This window comes from Molossus molossus, unplaced genomic scaffold (assembly GCF_014108415.1).
Source record: "Molossus molossus isolate mMolMol1 unplaced genomic scaffold, mMolMol1.p scaffold_m16_p_18, whole genome shotgun sequence".
In the NCBI taxonomy this organism is placed as follows: Eukaryota; Metazoa; Chordata; class Mammalia; order Chiroptera; family Molossidae; genus Molossus; species Molossus molossus.
The window spans coordinates 42,821,874-42,843,311 of NW_023425353.1; the positions used below are offsets into that span (position 1 = coordinate 42,821,874).

A 21,438-nucleotide genomic window follows, 5' to 3' on the forward strand; every position below is an offset into this window, starting at 1 on the left:
AGTCAATTTTGTTTCAAATGTGAAATTGCCTTACATTTTAAAAAACTGTGATGGCTTGCAAATTATTGCTGTTAAATTTACTAGACATTCCTGGAATTCAAAGCCTTTTGGAAAATATGTGAATTGCATTATTAAAATTTAACTATATAATGTACTAACACACCCAACAGATCAAAGAACCTTCATACCCTTCCTTAAACTAGCCCCAGTTAAGGATTTAAATTGCTCAGCAATGTTCTTCTCTGCTCTGCAAGATGAAAAATGAATGCAGTCCCCTCCTTCAGAAACATTAAGAGCACTGGCTCCCTTCCATACTGGTCCTAAGGGCAACACCTTGAATCCTGCCTCATGGCCTTCTACAGTTTTTGTTTAGGTCTTTACATCTTGAAAATCATGTGGGATTGCTTACAATGAAAATACAGGAAGGGCAGTGCAAGGGACCTGGAGGAGGCCTGTGCAGGGAGAAGGAAGAAAATGAAGGAAGGGATCGCAGGCCAGAGGTCACGTGAGGGAGCGCAGGGGCAGGGAGTTCTCCTAAGGGAAGTGGATGAAGTGGCAGGGACATGGCGGCGTTGCACTGACAATAAGTTTCTTGGTGGCTTATTTGATGTCATTTGTGAAATCGATGTTGTCCATAATGATGGGGAAACCAGGAAATGAAAACTGAAGATGGCAAAGTAGAAAAGCACTATCTTTTCTATGATGGGGACTCTGTTTCAGGAAATGTAAACCTAGCCGTTAAGCAACCTGGAAAGAGGCTAACACACCAAGGAATTAGAATTGAATTTGTAGGTCAAATTGAACTTTTCAGTGACAAGAGTAATACTCATGAATTTGTAAACCTACTCAAAAAACTAGCCTTACCTAGAGAACTGACCCAGAACAGAAGTTACGATTTTGAATTTATGTAAGTTGAAAAGCCCTATGAATCTTACATCAGTGTCAATGTCCACTTGAGGTATTTTCTTAAAGTGACAATAGTAAGAAGACTGGCAGACTTGGTAAAAAAAATGTGATCTAATTGTTCACCAGCTTACTACCTATCCTGATGTTAACAGCTCTATTAAGATGGAAGTGAGCACTGAAGATTGTCTACACATAGAATTTTAATATAATAAATCAAAGTATAATTTAAAAATGTGTTTGTTGGAAAAATCAAAGTATAATTAAAAAATGTATTTGTTGGAAAAATTTACTTCTTATTAGTAAGAATAAAAGTCCAACATATGGAATTACAGTTGACCAAAAAATAGATCACAGGAATTGGACCCAGTACCACAAAAGAGACAGAAACAATTGCTAAATATAAAATAATGGATGGTGCACAAGTCAAAGGTGAATCAATTCCAATAAGACTATTTTTAGCGGGATATGACCCAACTCCAACCATGAGAGATATGAACAAAAATGTTCAGTAAGATACTTTTTGAATCTAGTCCTTGATGATGAGGAAGACAGAAGGTACTTCAAGCAGCAGGAGATCATTTTCTGGAGAAAAGCTCCTCCAAAACTGAGTAAACAGAACAAACTTTCACCAAGGATCTGAATCATCAGAATCACAGGCATCTGCTGAACAGTCTGAAATATGAACTGAGTAGGAGAAAAAGGAACAAACAAACTCATAACTGATGAGATTAAATTCAGCTGGTTAAAGATGGCTACAGCATGTAGAGGGGGAAAGGCCAAACATCCATGTATAATCTTTCTTTATTTTATAACATTGTATTTATTTTATGAATTCGCTAAATATTCTTCATGTACTACACTTAAAAAAGTGCTGACGCTGAAAAAGCATTCGACAAAATCCAGCACTCATTTTTGATAAAAACGCTCAGCAATGTGGGAATAGAGGGATCATATCTTGACATAATAAAGGCCATACATGAAAAACCTACAACCCACATTATCCTCAATGGGCAGAAACTAAAAGCATTTCCCTTAAGAACAGGAACAAGATGGGAATACCCACTTTTGCCACTCTTATTTAACATACTACTGGAAGTCTTAGCCACAGCAATCAGACAAAAAGAAAAAATAAAAGGGATCCAAATTGGAAAGGAGGAAGTGAAACTCATTATTCGCAGATGACATGATATTATATGTAGAAAACCCTAAAGAATCCATCAAAATTCTACTAGACTTAATACATGATTTTGGCAAAGTAGGAGGATACAAAATTAACATCAAGAAATCGATGGCATTCTTATACACCAATGATGAACTCACAGAAAGAGAAACTGAAAAACAATCCCATTTACCATTGCGGCAAAAAAATTAAGATACCTAGGAATAAACTTAACCAAAGAAGCAAAGGACCTATTTGCAGAAAACTACAGGACATTGAAAAAAGAAATAGAGGAAGATATAAAAAAGTGGAAGCACATACCTTGTTCATGGATTGGAAGAATTGACATCATTAAAATGTCCATATTACCCACAGCAATCTATAGATTCAATGCAATCTCCATCAAAATACCAATGACATATTTCACAAAACTAGAACAAATACTTCAAAAGTTCATATAGAACCAAAAAAGATCCCGAATAGCCACAGCAACCTTGAAAAAGAAAGACAAAGTAGGAGGGATCACATTACCAGATTTCAAGTTATACTACAAAGCCACTGTAATCAAAACAGCCTGGTACTGTCACAAGCACTGGCATATAGACCAGTGGAACAGAATAGAGAACCCAGAAATGGACCCAAGACATTATGCTCAATTAATATTTGACAAAGGTGGCAGGAACATACAATGGAGTAAAGACAGCCTCTTTAATAAATGGTGTTGGGAAAATTGGACAGCTACATGCAAAAAAAAAAAATGAAACTAGACCATCAACTGACACTGTACACAAAAATAAACTCAAAATGGATAAACGACTTAAATGGAACTCATGAATCCATAAAAATCCTATAAGAAAATGTAGGCAACAAAATTTCAGACATCATACACAGCAGAATTTTCACTGATATATCACCTAAGGCAATAGAAACAAAGTACAAAATGAACACATGGGACTACATCAAACTCAAAAGCTTCTGCACAGCAAAAAAAACCCACCAAAATGGAAAGGCAACCCACTGTATGGGAGATCATCATTGCCAATGATACATCAGATAAGGGGTTAATTTCCAAAATATATAGAGTACTCATACAACTCAACAAAAGGAAGATAAAGAGCCCTGGCCAGTGTTGCTCAGCGGTTAGAGCATCAGCCTGCTGTCCTGAGAGACCCGGGTTCAGTTCCCGCTAAGGGCATGTACCTCAGTTGCAGTTTGTCCCCTGCCCTGGCTGGTTGTGCGGGTGGCAGCCACTCGATGTGTTGCTTTCACGTCGATGTTTTTCTCTCTCTCTCTTCCTCTCTTTTCCTCGCACTCTATCTGAACAAAAAGTGGAAAAATGTTCTCGAGTGAGGATAAAAAAAAAAAAAAGACAAAGAACCCAGTTAAAAAATGGGCAGAGGAGCTGAATAGACACCACTCCAAATAAGACATACATATGGCCAAGAGAAATGGCCAAGAAACAACCATCAAAATGGAAAGGCAACCCACTGTATGGGAGAGCATCATTGTCAATGATACATCAGATAAGGGGTTATTTTCCAAAATATATAAAGTACTCATACAACTCAACAAACGGAAGTCAAAGAACCCAATTTAAAAAATGGGCAGAGGAGCTAAATAGACACTTCTCCAAACATAACATACAAATGGCCAAGAGACATATGAAGAAATGCTCAACATCACTAATCATCGGAGAGATGCAAATTAAAACAACAATGAGGTATCATCTCACACCTGTCAGACAAATCATCAAACAACAAGTGTTGGCGAGGGTGTGGAGAAAGGGGGGCTCTAGTATACTGCTGGTGGGAATGCAGACTGGTGCAGCCACTATGAAAACACTACGGTGTTACCTCCAAAAATTAAAAATTGAATTGCCATTTGACCCAGTGATCCCACTTCTAGGAATATACCCTAAGAAACTTGAAACACCAGAAAGAATATATGTACCCCCACGTTCATAGCAGCACTATTTACAATAGCTAAGATTTGGAAACAGCCCAAGTGTCCATCAGTAGACAAATGGATAAAAAAGCAGTGGTACATATACACAATGGAGTACTATGCAGTTGTAAGAAAGAAAGATTTCTTATCCTTTGAGATGACATGGAGGGACCTGGAGAGTATTATCCTAAGTGAAACAAGCCAAGCAGAGAAAAACAAATATCACACGATCTCACTTATTTGCGGAATATAATGAACATAACCATCTGAGGAACAGGGTAGACCCAGAGACATGGACGTAGGGTACAAACTGATAACTCTCAGAATGAGGGTGGGGGGATAAACAACAGAATGTATATGCATGTATGCATAACCAATGGACATGGACAACAAAGCTGGGGATGGGGTGCGGGGGGTGGGGAGGAGGGTGTCAATGGGGGGAAAAGAAGAAACATCTATAACAAAAATAAATTAATAAAATAAATAAATAAATTTTTTAAAAGTGCTTTCTTTGTAACACTGGAACTTTCTTAATCTGACACTTGTTTGTTTTTTTTATTGCACACTTTGATGGTAAGCACTCATGTATGTATGCATCAGTATAAACATTAAAGATTTTTATATTAAAAAAATACAAGCGGAATAAGATCAAAAGACAGATATAAATAAGGGAATATCAAAAAGCTATGGAATCATTTATCAGAAATTTAGCTGAGTTTCTGACACAGAAATGGAGGGATAGGTTATATAACTCTCATTATTATTAGAGGTAAATATATCAGTTTCTTTCAAAATTTTAACTCTTTGTTTTATCCTAAGCTCTAAAATAAATTTTATTCTGTAATATGAATTTATTTATCAAGAGCTACCTCTGTGTCAAGCTGTGAGTTAGGCAACAGAAAAACAAAAATAAATAGAAAGCATTTTCTGTCCTCCAGATGTTTGTAGTGTTGTAAGGGAAACAGATATCTAAATAAAACTACTCATCTGGGTTAAGATCCCTAATGAAACTATATAGAAGATGTTACAGTATACAGAAATAAAGGCAACTAACTTTGCTTATGGTTTGCTACAAAACTTCCTGGAGAAAGAGAAATTTGAAAGATGAGCAAAGTCCATCAAATGCATAAAAGGAACAGGTATTCCAAACCAAAATAAGGGTAAATATGAAGAGGTAAGAATGAATGATTTCTTCAGAGAAATACAAGAAAAAACGCAAGCCGTCTATAGAGCAAAAAGAAGAGGTGAGGGATGGTGAGGCCATATAAGGAGCACAGAGTGAATTCATAAATTACATCCTCAGTAGAGGATTTATAAGAAGTGAAGTGGACCCTCAAGGAAAGTATATTGGTTCTGAATCATTTAGAAAGTTCTAGGGCACTTCTGTGAGGAGTTCTGAGTGATATATGACTTGATCATTTAGCTCTCCAGACAGTTGACTGTGGTCCATGCGTACTATTCTTACGGAAAACGTTGGCTTCACTGCCATCATTGAAGTGGGACTCAGCACTCCACAAGGCAATAGTAAACAAAACAAAAAATTTACTGAAAAGTTCTAAAGAAAGGTAGAGGAGAAATTTATATTGTTTACATACTTCCATAATACTCACGGAATCTGATTCAAAAACATGGACTAAAATAATCCTTAAATTCTTCCCAGCCCACAAAAGACAGCCTAGAAATGCCACATAAAATAAAACCATCTTCGCCCTGGCCAGTTTTGCTCAGCGGTTAGAGCATTGGCCTGCGGTCCGGAGAGACCCGGGTTCAGTTCCCGCTAAGGGTACGTACTTCGGTTGCAGTTTGTCCCCGGCCCTGGTTGGTCGTGCGCGTGGCAGCCACTCGATGTGTCCCTTTCACATCAATGTTTCTCTCTCTCTCTCCCTTCCTCTCTCTCCCTCCCACTCTATCTGTACAAAAAATGGAAAAATATCCTCGGGTGAGGATAAAAAATAAATAAATAAAACCATCTTTGGGTTGGGTTGGTTTGGGGTTTTTTTGTTGTTGTTTTTTTAAGTTCACAGGAAAGAAAGGGAAATCCCCAGGGGCTAGAAAGGAGAAAGTAGCTAAATATGAGAATAAAAAAGACCTGTTCTCATAATGGACTACCCTGGATGGTAGGTGTGGATCTTGATAACTAGAAGCTGAGGTTTGTTTGATTAATTTTTTTTTTTATCCTCACCTGAGGACATTTTTCCATTTTTTGTTCAGATAGAGTGGGAGGGAGAGAGAAGAAGAGAGAGAGAGAGAAAAAAACACCGACGTGAAAAGGACACATCGAGTGGCTGACACACAAATGAGTAACCAGGGCCGGGGACAAACTGCAACCGAGGTATGTGCCCTTAGTGGGAACCGAACCTGGGTCTCTCTGGACTGCAGGCCGACGCTCTAACTGCTGAGCCAAACCAGCCAGGGCTAGGTTTGTTTATTTTTAACCAACTTTATTGATTAATAATTTACATACAATCTAATATTTTACGTGTGTAGTTCAATAATTTTTGACAAATGATACATGTATACATGCTTGTAACCACACTCATCAAAACAAAGTATTTTCATCACCCCAAAAAGTTTTATTGTACCCATTTGAAGTCAAACCTCCTAAACCCCCAAACCCAGATAATTATATATCTGCTTTTTGCCACAGTAGATGAGATTTCCCTATTTTAGCATTTCATGTAAATGGAATCATACAGTATATAATTGTTGGGGTAAAACATCTTTCCTCATAGGCTGTTGCAACTCATCCTTGTGATTGTATGTATCAGTAGTTCCTTCCTATTCATAGCAGTCCATAAATGGAAATACCACAGTTTCTTTATGCGTCCATATGTTGATGGACATTTGGGTTTTTTCCAGTTTAGGGCAAATATATATAAAAGCACTATGAACATTTGTGTACAAGGTTTTGTTTGGACTTATATTTTCTTTTCTCTTCAGTAAATACCTAGAAGTGAAATTGCTAAGTATTATGTTAAACATTACAAGAAACCACCAAAATGCTTTTGAAGGAAGGTTGTACCATTTTATACTCCCAATAGCAATGTAGGTGCTCCATGACTTCTCCAACCCTTCATATTGATAGTCTTTTTTTTTATTATAATTTTTTATTAATTTATTTTTGTTACAGATGTTTCTCCTTTTTTTCCCATTGACTGCCTCCTCCCCATCCCCCCACCCCATCCCCAGCTTTGTTGTCCATGTCCATTTGTTATACATACATGCTTGTAAGATCTATGGTTTATATCTTCCCTCCCCCCACCACCCCCTCTTCTGAGGGTTGTCAGTCTGTACCCTACTTCCATGTTTCTGGGTCTACCCTATTTCTCAGACTGTTATGTTCATTATATTCCACAAATAAGTGAAATCATGTGGTATTTATCTTTTTCTGCTTGGCTTTTTTCACTTAGGATAATACTTTCCAGGTCCCTCCATGTCGTCTCAAAGGATAAAAGATCTTTCTTTCTTACAGCTGCATAGTACTCCATTGTGTATATGTACCACTGCTTTTTTTCCATTTGTCTACTGATGGACACTTGGGCTGTTTCCAGATCTTAGCGATTGTAAATAGTGCTGCTATGAACATGGGAGTACATATATTCTTTCTTGTTGGTGTTTCAGGCTTCTTAGGGTATATTCCTAGAAGTGGGGTCACTGTGTCAAATGGAAGTTCAATTTGTAATTTTTTGAGGTAGCACCATATTGTTTTCCATAGTGGCTGCACCAGTCTGCATTCTCACCAGCAGTGTACTAGAGTCCCCTTTTCTCTACACCCTCACCAACATTTGTTGTTTGATGATTTGTTGATGGCGGCCATTCTGACAGGTGTGAGGTGATACCTCATTGTTGTTTTAATTTGCATCTTGTGGGAGACTGTTTGCATGGCATCCATTTTGCTAAAATCTGCTCTGCCATCTCCTGCCCCAAGGCAGGATACCTCTGTATACAATGTTTCTGCATTCCTTTAAGTAACCATTTACTCAGCCAGTTATGCTCTGTTTATCTTTTGTTCCACCTGTGATATTTACATGATATTTACTTGAAATTGCTTCCGGGTGGTTACCACAAACTTATCACTTGGCAACAAATGTTCTTGTTTTTCTGCTTCTTACCCTATATATACTGTGGATCTCCCCAGAATAAAGGAGACTTGATCAGAGCCCTGTCTTGTCTCCATTTCTCGTGTCTCTTGTCCCTCCTCATCCTCACTCCCCCTCTAGAGTCCTCGTTGCTCGACCTGCGGGACGGGTCAGCATCTCTCTGATGATTAGTGCTGTTGAGCATTTTTTCATATGTCTCTTGGCCATTTGTATGTCCTGTTTGGAGAGGTGTCTATTCAGCTCCTCTGCCAATTTTTTAATTGGGTTCTTTGACTTCCGTTTGTTGAGTTGTATGAGTACTCTATATATTTTGGAAATTAACCCCTTTTCTGATGTATCATTGGCAATGATGTTCTCCCATACGGTGAGTTGCCTTTCCATTTTGGTGGTTGTTTCTCTTGCTGTGCAGAAGCTTTTGAGTTTGATGTAGTCCCATGTGTTCATGTTTTCCTTTGTTTCTGTTGCCTTAGGTGATGATGTACCAGTGAAAATTGTGCTGCGTATGATGTCTGAAATTTTGTTGCCTACATTTTCTGCTAGGATTTTTATGGATTCATGGGTCACATTTAAGCCTTTATCCATTTTGAGTTTATTTTTGTGTATGGTGTAAGATGATGGTCTAGTTTCATTTTTTTGCATGTAGCTGTCCAATTTTTCCAACTCCATTTATTAAAGAGGCTGTCTTTACTCCATGGTTATCTCTTGCCTCCTTTGTCAAATATTAATTGAGAATAATGTCTTGGGTCCATTTCTGGATTCTCTGCTCTGTTCCACTGGTCTATATGCCTGTTCTTGTGCCAGTACCAGGCTGTTCTGATTACAGTAGCTTTGTAGTATAACCTGATATCCAGTACTGTGATCCCACCAACTTTGTTCTTCTTTTTCAAGATTGCTGTGGCTATTAGGGGTTATTTTTTGGTTCCATATAAACTTTTGAACTATTTTTTCTAGTTTTGTGAAATATGTCATTTGTATTTTGATGGGGATTGCATTGAATCTATAGATTGCTTTGGGTAATATGGACATTTTAATGATGTCAATTCTTCCAATCCATGAACAAGGTATGTGCTTCCACTTTTTTATATCTTCTTCTATTTCTTTTTTCAATGTCCTGCAGTTTTCTGCAAATAGGTCCTTTACTTCTTTGGTTAAGTTTATTCCTAGGTATCTTAGTTTTTTGTTTGTTTGTTTGTTTTTTGCCACAATGGTAAATGAGACTGTTTTTTTAGTTTCTCTTTCTGGGACTTCATCATTAGTATATAAGAATGCCATCAATTTCTTGACATTAATTTTGTATCCTGCTACTTTGCCAAATTCATTTATTAAGTCTAGTAGATTATTGATGGAGTTTTTAAGGTTTTATATCTATAATATATGTCATCTGTGAATAATGAGTTTCACTTCCTCTGTCTCAATTTGGATCCCTTTTATTTTTTCTTTCTGTCTGATTGCTGTGGCTAAGACTTCCAGTACTATGTTAAATAAGAGAGGCAAAAGTGGGCATCCCTGTCTTGTTCCTGTTCTTAAGGGAAATGCTTTTAGTTTCTGCCCATTGAGTATGATGTTGGTTGTAGGTCTTTCATATAAGGCCTTTATTATGTCGAGATATGATCCCTCTATTCCTACATTGCTGGGCGTATTTATCAAAAATGGGTGCTGGATTTTGTCGAATGCCTTTTCAGCATCTATTGATATGATCATGTGGTTTTTATTCTTCATTTTGTTTGTGGGGTGTATCACATCTATTGATTTGCGAATATTGTACCAGCCTTGCATCCCTGGGATGAATCCCACTTGGTCATGGTGAATAATGTTTTTGATGTATTGCTGGATCTGATTTGCTAGTATTTTGTTCAGGATTTGGGCATCTATGTTCAGCAGGGATATTGGCCTGTAGTTTTCTTTTTTTGTAGTGTCTTCATCTGGTTTTGGAATTAGAATTATGCTGGCCTCAAAAAACAAGTTTGGAAGTCTTCCTTCGTCTTGAATTTTTTGAAATAGTTTGAGGAGAATGGGTGTTAGTTCTTCTTTAAATGTTTGGTAAAACTTCCCTGTGAAGCCATCTAGGCCTGGGCTTTTGTTTGCTGGGAGAGTCTTGATTACCTCTTCCATTTTCCTAGTTGGTCTGTTCAAGTATTCTGTCTCTTCCTGGTCCAGTTTTGGGAGACTATGTGTTCCATTTCGCTTAGATTGTCGAATTTGTTGCCATATAATTGTTCATAGTATTTGTTAATGATCCTTTGTATTTCCGTGGTGTTGGTTGTTACTTCTCCTCTTTCATTTCTGATTTTGTGTATTTGGGTTCTCTCTCTTTGTTCCTTGGTGATTCTAGCTAAGGGTCCATCAATCTTGTTTATCTTACCGAAAAACCAGCTCTTTGTTTCATTGATCCTTTGAATTGTTTTTTGGTCTCTATGTCATTTATTTCTGCTCTGATCTTTACTATTTCCTTCCTTCTACTTGCTCTGGGGTTTTATTTTTGTTTGCTTTCTAGTTCTTTAAGTTGTGATGTTAGATAATCTATTAGAAATTTTTCTTGTTTTTTGAGGTAGGCCTGTAATGCTATGAACTTCCCTGTCAGAACTGCTTTCACTGCATCCCATAGATTTTGTGATGTTGTGTGTTCCTTTTTATTGGTTTCCAGAAAGTTTTTAATCTCTTCTTTGATCTCCTCGGTAACCCACTCATTGTTTAATAACATGCTATTTAGCCTCCATGTGTTCAAATGTCTTTGCATGTTCTTATTGCAATTGATTTCTAGTTTCATACCATTGTGATCTGAGAAGATGCTTGATATGATTTTAATCTTCTTGAACTTGTAGAGACTTAGTTTGTGTCCTACCATGTGGTCTATCTTTGAGAATGTCCCATGTGCACTTGAGAAGAATGTGAATTCTGTAGTTTTGGGGTGTAATTCTCTGTAAATATCTATTAAATCTATTTGGTCTAGTGCTTCATTTAGAGTCTCTGTTTCCTTGCTGATTTTCTGTCTAGAGGATCTATCCAATGATGTCAGCAGGGTGTTGAATTCCCCTGCTATGATTGTATTGCTATCGATTTCTCCTTTGAAGTCGTCCATCAGGTTTTTAATATATTTTGGTGCTCCTATATTGGGTGCATATATGTTTGTCAAGGTTATATCTTCCTATTGGATAGTTCCTTTCAATATTATGTAGTGGCCTTCTTTGTCTTTAGTTATGGCCTTCATTTTGAAATCTACTTTATCAGATATGAGTATTGCTACCCCAGCTTTTTTTTCCTTTCCGTTTGCTTGGTAGACTTTTTTCCATCCCTTCACTTTCAACCTATGTGAGTCTTTTGTTGTGTGGTGGGTCTCTTGTAAACAACATATAGATGAGTCATGCTTTCTTATCCTATCAGCTACTCTGTGTCTTTTTATTGAAGCATTCAATCCATTTACATTTAAGGTGATTATTAATATGTACTTATTTATTGCCATTTTTGTTCAGTATGGTTCTATTTTTCTTCCTATTTCTCCTGCTAATTACAGCAGTCCTTTTAACATTTTTTGCAGTGCTGGTTTGGTGCTAATGTATTCCCTTAGCCTTTTTTTGTCTGGGAAGCTCTTTATTTAACCTTCTATTTTGAATGATAGCCATGCTGGGTAGAGTAGTCTTAGATTCAGATCCTTGTTTTTCATTACCTTGATTACCTTATGCCATTCCCTTCTAGCCTGTAGTGTTTTTTGTGAGAAGTCAGCTGAGAGCCTTATGGGGTTTACTTTGTAAGTAACGTGTTGCTTCTCTCCTGCTGCTTTTAGGATTGTCTCTTTGTCTTTAATTTTTGGCATCTATGTATCTTGGTGTGGGCCTGCTTGGGTTCTTTCTACTTGGGGCTCTCTGTGCTTCTTGAACTTGAATGCCTTCTTTCTTTACCAAATTGGGGAAGTTTTCTGTCACTATTTCTTTAAATATATTCTCTAACCCTTGCTCATTTTCTTCTTCTTCAGAGACTCCTATGATGTGAATATTGTTACGTTTCCAGTTGTCCCACTGTTCTCTTAAGCTGTCTTCCTGTTTTTTAATTGTTTTTTCTTTTAGTTTTCTGATTGGTTGATTTTTTCTACCCTGTCTTCTAATTCACTGATTCGGTTCTCAACTTCCTGTATTCTGCTATTTAGACCTTCCAATGTGTTTTTTATTTCTGCTATGTCATTCTTCATTTCTTCTTGATGGTTTTTAATTTCCAATTTGTTGATTTTCAATGTTTCTATGTCTTTACTCATGGTGTTCATGTTCTTACTCATGCTGTTGAGCTTGAGATCATGGCTCTGAATTCTAGCTCTATTAACTTGCTTAACTGCATTTCATTGATCTCATCTTCGTTAGAGGTCTCTTGTTCTTTCATTTGGCTTTTGTTTCTTTGTTTCACCATTTTGGCTATCTCAATGGGCCTTGGAGCCTGCCAAATTTTCCCTGTGGGTGTTGGTGTTCTGCTGTTTGTGGCTCCCTCTACTGGGTTTAGATGAGCGAGGGAGGACCCATGTTAAATACCACTGTCAGGTCTTACTTTTCTGGGTAGAGTTGCAAGCCCAGGAATGGTTGAGTTGTCCTCTGGCTTTTTGCCTGGAGGCTATTAGTCGGGTTACTTGAAGAGCCATGGTTTCTCAGTTGAATGAAAAACTCCCTCAGGTGTTCAGCATAAGGGGATTTCCCAAGGGTGGGGCAGATGCTGGTTGTTAATGAGCCTCAATTTGCATTTCAATGGCCCACAGGGTGGGGTTGAATTTCAGAGGGAGGGGCCATGGCCTCTCCCCAGAGCCCTGGGAAGGAGAAGATGGCCACAGTCCTGTGTGGCCACAACTCAGCAAAAGCCCTGAGTGCCCTCAAATCCCGAGTGTTCCTACACAGTTCCAGTTCAGTCTGCCCTCCCTCTGCCAGAGCCCAAGGTGAGTGGCTCTGGCTATTTTAGCATCTGTCCCGGCTCTGCGCTGTGGAGCCGCTTGGGAGTGTAACCCCGAGGGCGCTGCTCACAGCGCTGAATGCTGCTATCCATGGGCTCCCAGCCCCCCTCTCACGCCTCTGCAATCCTACCAGGATCAAGTGAGTGCCCCTGGTTATATGGTCCTCGCAAGCTGCTTTTCTGTTGCTTTTTCCCAACGATTTGTCTTTATTTTAGTTGTAATTCCAGTTTGGTCCTGGAAGATGGTCTGTGTAGCTTCCATTCACTCCACAGCCATTTTGGAATCTCTAGTCTTTAATTTTAGCCATTCTAGTAGGCATGCAAACCAAATGTTATTGTGACTTTCATTTGTATTTAAGTGCTGACTGATGATGTTTAGAATTTTTCATACGTGTATTGGCATATAAATATCTTCCTGTTAAGGTGTCTATACAAATATTTTACCTATTTTTATTGGGTTGTTTAGCTTCTTACTATTGAGTGGTAGAATTTATATTCTGGGTAGACATCTTCTTTGAGATATCTGTATTATTAACATTTCCCCCAGCCTGTGGTTTGCATTTCTATTGTTGTCAGCTCAAACCATTAAATTAGGTTAAACTAAAAAGAACTACTGCAATTATCTGGTGGCACAGGGGGCTCCATGAAGCTTCTAAAGTCTCCAGTTGACTAGTATCAACTAAAGTATTCTATCTATGGAGCAGTAAATCTAAGATAATCTTATTTAAAAGTCCTAAATGCATTCCAAAACCCCAAACCACATCATATCATATAGTGAAATTAATTAGGAAACAAAGTTGCCTTTGAAGTTGATCTGGAAGGAGAGGTAGGGAGAGGGGAATGCTATGTGGAGACGCCAAAAATAATAAGATTCTATTGAGGTTGAATTGTCAGGTTAGCTAAATAGTTAACCTTTCATATTTTTCCATCTACAAGCTAATAATTTTAATAATGATAATTTGGCCAACTTAAGACATAACATAAATATGACTTTAGATGCATCAAGAGGTCCAGAAGGGCTCTATTCCACCAACTCACAATTTAAAAGATTTAACACAACACTTGAAGAACATAAAATGACCAGCCAAGAATGTTTGATAGCAGCCGATATCAAAAGGTTCATCCTCAATGAGCAACACTTGATAAATTCCTATTAAATAAACACGCCCCCGCCTGAATGGCTCAGAAAGTCATTTCTGTCTGCCATTAACACTTAGCGAAGCAAAGCTCCTTGTGTTTGTGCTTTGGAATCTACCACCACTGACCAGACACATGGGCAACAAGCCAGTAATGTATCTATGCTTAATTTGTTTAAAAAGAGATGGGAATTATGTAGTGTCAGCTACCCTAAGTGGGAATAGAAATTTATTAGGACTAATTAAACAAACTCTTTTCACTCTTTAAATGCAGAAAAGTTCAGTTTTCTGAAAGCAGCTTAGCCACATTGCCATTTATTAATAACCAATATCAAAGATTTTCTGGAACCCACCCCAAAATTTTATATTTTGCCCTGTCAATTCCAGTATTACCTTTAGCAGTGGAGATTCCTAATCACGTAGCAAAATCTGTTTTTCTATACTAGAGTTTAAGCAATAGTTGCCCAGTTAACACTGTATTTCCTGACCACCCCTGAAGATAAATGTAACAATGTAACTGTTATCATCAATTTAACATGAGCAGAAGAAAAGTGTGCAATTCACACTTAGGCTATTTATGAGAAGATGACTTGCCCTGGCCATCCACTTCTTCGCATTCTGGTGTGCCTGAGACCCAGCCTGACCCAGCAAGTGAAGACAATGCACCGGGGTATGGAGGAACCCAAGAGATGAAAAACACCCAGGTCCTTGAATGACTGTGTGGAGCTGAGCTGTCCTCACCTTGAAGGCTTACCCTGAAACTCCTGTGTGAGACTTAAATAAACGACATTCTTCGTTACCACCATAATTTTTCCCCCTGTGCTATAACGGCTTTGCCTGTGTTCTCTACTACTCTGGCCTTCTGAAAAAGACTTACTGACAACGTAATTTGAACCTTCCTAAGGAAATTATATCAACCATCCATTAGAATTTACGGTGCTATTACTGAGATATATTTATGGGCAAAACTATTTAAAGAAGATTGGAGATGTTAGTCTTTTATATCACTGTGCTTTAAATAATAAGAAAACCATATTTATAGGCAAAACAACTTAAAAGAAATTAAAGAAGATAGCCATTGATGTCAGTGTTAGTCATTTTATTTCCCGTTATTCAGCAAAAACAAAACAAAAACAAAATATATGTGTATAAAAGGAAAAATTATTTATATAAATTATCAAGGCCCACTCTATTCAAAATCACTCTATTCAAAATGGATTCATTTTATTCCTGCTGCTATACAGCTCATGCACTGAAGAACATACATTGGCACATTTCATTAGGCAGGTTCCCCAAGCATATTATCTTCTTTCCCTGGCCCCATGAATTAAGGAACAGCACAGCTTTTATTATAAGATGGATCTCCAGTTGCACATTGGACTTAGCAATTACTGCCTATTCATTCATTTAGCATTAGGGATACAAAAATGAATATGGTTCTGTCACTACCCTTAAGGAACTCACAACCCAGAGTGGGAGACAGATATCTAAAAAGATTATCACCCCCAGAATGAGCTATGCAGTAGCAGAGGGAAGCAGACTCTTCAGGAGAGGCCGGAAGGGTATTTCATCTATTTATGAAGGTCAGTGTCCTGGTCTGTCTTAGGGCCCTGGTCCACCTTATTTCAGCCTTGTATCCCAGTTTCCACTCCATACATACTGATCAAAATGAAATGAATTTAATTTAGACCTATGCTGCATCTAAAGGAATTCTGTAACCTTACGTGAGTTGCTTCTTTAAGTCAGTTTCCTCATCAGTAAAATGGGGAAACTAGTATTTATCACATAGGATTGTTTGGGGGATTAAATAAAATATATACAGTACCTGCGCATAGTAAGGAATTAATGTATTAAGATTCCTTTGCCTTCTTTTCCCCTTCCAACAGTAACACCGGTTCTGGAAGCTAGAATTGTTAATGTATACTGGATTTATTAATCAATTTTTCCACTTTCACTCATTTCTAGATACCCTGTCATATATTTCTATTTTCAGCCTATAATTTCTTGTATATAATATGTTCTGATAGTTTATTACCTTCTATAAATAACAGTATTTCTATACACCGTCACACATCACTTAACAATGGGGACACATTCTGAGAATTGTGTCTTTAGGGGATTTCACCACCGTGCAAACATCACAGAGTGCACTTACACAAACCTAGATGGTAGAGCCTACCACACAGCCAGGCCATGTGGTATAACCTATTGCTCCTCAGCTACAAGCCTGTGCATCGTGTTACTGTACTGAATAGGGCTGGCAATTGTAACACAATGGTAAGTATTTGTGTATCTAAATATATCTAAACATTGAAAAGGTACAGTAAAAATACAGTAGAAAAGGTAATGTGTGCACACACCCACAGGCACAGGTGTTGGGGGAGTGGGAGGAGGGCTGTGGTTGGAGGCACCCTCAGAGGATGAGTAGACCTCCGGAAGAGAAAGGGAGACAGAGAAGGAGAGAGAAAGGCAGAGTTGAGATCAAAAGAGACCCAGAGGGATAGAGCTTGACAGAAAGAAATAATAAAAGGGAGAGGGATGGGAAGAAAAGAGAGATAAAAAGAAAGGGAGGGAAGTGAGTTTGTGCACATGTTTGTGTGCATGCTTGTGCACACCTGTGCAAAGGAGGGTGTGGGCAGGCTCCTGGGTGCCCTCCTCCCCAACCTCCTCCCTTGCTGCTTGCTCTCCTGACCCCAGGACCTGAGGCTGGCGCTAAAGCAGCAGGTAAACAGCGTGCTGAGTCTCCTCTTCCGTTTTAAAACCACCCAGAGTTAGCAGTAAATTCCACATCTTAGTCGAGTCCAGCCTTTTCTTTCAACATTGCAAACAAACTTTTGCTTATAATTCATTATGATCTTATGAAACGGAATCATGCACCACTTAATGACAGGAATATGTTCTGAGAAATGGGCTGTTAGGTGATTTCATCATTGTGCGAACATCATGAAGGGAGCTTACCCTCGCCTAGCCTCTGACACACCTGGGCTGATGGTACAGCTATTGCTCCTCTGCTACACACCTGCCAGCATGTTACTGTACTGAATACTGTTGGCAATTGTAACACAGTGGTAAGTATTTGTGTATCTAAACATAGAAAAGATACAGTAAAAATACGGTAAAAAAAAAAAATACTGAAAATGGTACAGCTGTATAGGTCACTTACCATGAACGGAGTTTATGGGACTGGAAGTTGCTCTGGGTGAGTCAGTGAGTGAGCCGGGTAGTGAATGTGAGGGCCTAGGGCATCACCACACAGTAAAGCATTGTGCTAGGACTTTACGACAGGTTATGACCTGTGACGTCACTCTGCAACAGGAATTTTTCAGCTTCAATATAGTCTTACGGAATCACTGTGGTCCGCGCTGTTGTTATGTGGCACGTGATGTGTTCAGTTTCAACTGCTTCTGTCCTTCTGCCATGTCTACATCTCTGGGATGGACTCATGAGATTCTTTTTTTTTCTCTCTTTTTCTATTTTTTTTTTTCTTTTATCTTCACCAGAGGACATTTTTGCATTTATCTTCAGATAGAGCAGGAGGGAGCTAGGGAGGAGGAGAGAGAGAGAGAAACATCAAGTGGCTGCCACCCACACAACCCCAACGGGGGCCGGGGACAAACTGCAACCGAGGTATGTACCATTAGCGGGAACCAAACCCAGGACTCTCTGGTCCATGGGCCGGCGCTCTAACCACTGGGCAAAACCGGCCAGGGCTCATGAGATTCTACCACTCCTTCAGATCTCTCAAAGCAAAACAGTTCTCAGTATCACTGGTCTAATTTTTTTTTTTTTAACCAACTACATTTTATGTGATTCTGTACGGAGTGAGAATCTGTGGCATTGCTGCTTCATTCCTGTTCAAGATATAAAAAAACGTAAGTGTCTCTGTACCAGCCTCTGCCTATGTGAATTCCCCCTGGTCTTATCCCCAATTATTTCTTCCTAGAGTTACACATTTAGTAACGCTGAGGTTCAAGGAGGTTCTAGAGAGAGAAACAGCTGAGGAGTCGTGCAGGGAGACTGGGAGTGCTTTCTAGTGAATTTGATTAATTCCTTTCTAAGTTGGGTTGGTTGTTTTTTTCCCAAATTCTCACACAGAAGATAAATTTGCCATAGATATATCATCACCAAGAAAAATTTGCAGGGTAATAGAAGACAGACAATATAGTCCTATGGTTATTCTAAAACCTGATTTCCTCGAGAGCTTTCTAATCTGTTTTATGATGCCTTTAATGTAGAATATCTTTTAAAGTATTTAATATAAATGGACTCTGCAAAGTTTTTATTAACCTGCCCCTGTTCTTTGCTGCCCCTATCCAGCAGTTCCTGCGACCTGGGTGAGTTAGTTTGCCTGGGAAACTCCTGGCTTATGCCTCTTATCCAATGTAAGTATTAATGGTGTCTCCTTGCACACTAAAAACACCCTGGTTTAGACAATAAATTATATGGCCATTCTTCTTAGGAGCATGCAGTGATGCCTCTTCCAGATAAAATGTGGAAGGAAGGAGATTAATAGTATTAAGTGTTTACTTTGACTAAGCTAGTCACTGGGTTAGACAGTAAGTTATTTCAGTTACATTTCAGCACAACCCCAGGAGATAGTAATGCTTATTATTAACTTAGATATGAGGAAAATAATGTTTGCAGAGTGTGAAGTGGCCACAAGGCCATATAGCTTATGAGTGGTTACATAATAATCAGAATCCAGAACCGAAGTCAAAGCCTGTGCTCTTCCTCCAGTACCACCTTCCCAATGAAAGGAAAATGGGTCAGAATATCAACGTTCACCTCTGTGAGATTTGGAAAGTCTGTCACTGCTCTCTACGAAAAAGTAAAGCTACCAGGCACTCATTGGAATGCCAATTTGGGTGGTGATCTGTGGGAGATTATCAGCAATCTCCTGTGCCACAGTGGAGTTGATTGCCACCTCCCCCCGCCCCCCTTAACTCTGAGTGGTCCTGTGAGGGGCTTTGACTAATAGAATATAGCAAAAGTGACCCTGTGCCAGTTCTAGGACTAGACCCGAAGAAGCCTGACAGCTTCTCTTTTGCTTTCTTGCTACTTTGAGCCACCATGTAAAGAACAAGCCAGCCATTGTAGGCAGCAGGAACGGCACTAGATGTTAGCCAGTGGGGTCAGACCGGACCTGGCTCCAGCAATCTTGGTACTTGAGTTCTGGCTAGGAAAGAATTCAGAGGCAAGACTCCAGCTATAAGAGAACATGCATTTGAAGAATCACAGAGGTAGAAGAGGCAATTTACAGAAGAAATGTGCTTAGGAAATGTCATAGAGGTCAAGGAAGAGCCCTTGGAGCTTGGGAGTGAGGAAGGTAAAGGTAACATGCCTGGGGGTGGGGAAGGGAAAGGCAGGCACGTTCCTGGGAGGGAGAGCCACTGGGAGAGTTTTAAGAGAAGAGATTTTAGGGGAGGCCCCAGGGGAAGACCTCAATAGAATATTCAGCAGCTTTCCAGGTGTGCATTTCAGGGTGGGTCTCCACTGATTGGTTGGCACCAGGGCAAGGGGTCATTATCCAGTGCAGCTGGTCCTGAGGTCAGCCATGGGGTCACTGGTCTGGTTTTGCTGTTTTTCTGGGCCAGGAGTTGAAATACAACTGAGGTCTAGATGTGACCTCTAGGGAGGAAAGGTCAGGGCGTCCAAACCACATGACCAGGGATAAGCTAGGGGAGGAAAGGTCACCCTGGGGGCAAGGTCCCACCCTGTAATTGTCCTTTGCTTGGCACCCGGCACTTTGCGCCCTGGTAACCTTCTCTACCTGGCCCATCATCCTTGCTCTGCTCATGGCTGTCTGACTGCCTGCCACAAAGCTATCCTGCTGGAAAACAAGACTGCATGAAAAGAAAGGCCAAGTGAGGCGAATGGAAACATCAAGGCTCCCAACACCCGAGAGAGGCCACTGTGGGCATCGCAGCCCTCCCAGCTCCAGGTGAACCTCGCTGCAGGTGAGCTGGGCCAACAGGTGGGGCAGAGATAAGCCATTTCTGCTGAGTCCTCTGGTGATTTCCTGACCCAAAGAATTGTTAGCAATACATGGGCTTTGTTTTCAGGCACTGAGTTCCAGGAAGGTTTGTGACGCAGCAGTAGATAGATAACTAATAAACCATATCCTTCTCCACCTGGTTAGCCCACCTCTTTATCTCTGTTACTCAGATCTCACGTGTCTGATGTCCTAGTAGGAAAGGTTGCCCTGAAGCCAAAAGGGGCCAGCAGGTGTGTTTCCTCCTCCCCCAGCATTGTCCAGGCCAGACTTGTCCGATTCTGCCTTGCTTTGCATCATATAAAATTCTGGGAAGTTCCCCATTTTTGCTTTATTTGCCACACACCTCCGCCTTGTAATTCCAAGGCTGTTATGTCCAGTTTGGATCTTCCTTCAGAGACCCAAAAATTACAATATTTTTATGGCTATTTATGAGAATAAGAGAAATCTGTCGATGTGGGTCTGTGTATCTATATGTAAAGACTTGTTTTCCTTTATATTCCATGGGTCTCAACATCAAAATTACATTTAATTTTATCTATGGCTGTATCATATAATATCCATAGTTGTCTAATATCTTTACATGTTTCCCAGTGCCAACTAATAATGTACTAATTTCTTACAAGAAGCCCCTTTTTAATTTTCTATAAAAGATTATTTAATCCAGTTTGATTCATTCAGTAATCACAATATGAATATACTACATCAGCCTGAAGAGCCTATTGAATGTTTCCTAAACTGTTTCCAATGACAACCAGAGAATCAGCTTGACATCTCAGACTATAAAAACCTTAGAGTCCATCCATATGATGAACCCAGCAGAGAACTGAGAGGTTTATGACATTTTAATCATTGATAATTTTGGTTGTGCTGATGAGAAGACATTTTAATACGAGGAACTTGGAGAAGGTTCCAAGGAGAGTTGCCAAGGTAATTAAAACAGCCTTGTAAATTGGTTTGAAGAATATGCCGGGACTGTCGTCAAAATCACCATCAGCCTATCTGACCCTCCTCTCCCCTCCCCACCCCCATCTATTCATCAGATGTTCTCCGCCTTAATTGAAATTGGCAACACAATGATGACAAATAGATGCCACTTCTCATACAGCACACACTACTGCATAATCCCCTAAAGAATGTGACACCAAGTAAGGAGACAGAGCAATTGCATCCCGTCAACTTTCTGAAGGTGCTTGAGGTGACTCACCTTAAAAATGCTGGGAGAATAACACACAAAATCAACTCAAGGTAATAGCCAAGCTTCGTCATTTAAAAATG

The 21,438-nt window shown here is 39.4% G+C and overlaps 1 pseudogene; it reads left to right on the plus strand.

Moving 5' to 3' along the window:
* Positions 1–474: 474 nt before the first annotated feature.
* Positions 475–1,589, plus strand: LOC118633564 (annotated as a pseudogene).
* Positions 1,590–21,438: the final 19,849 nt, after the last annotated feature.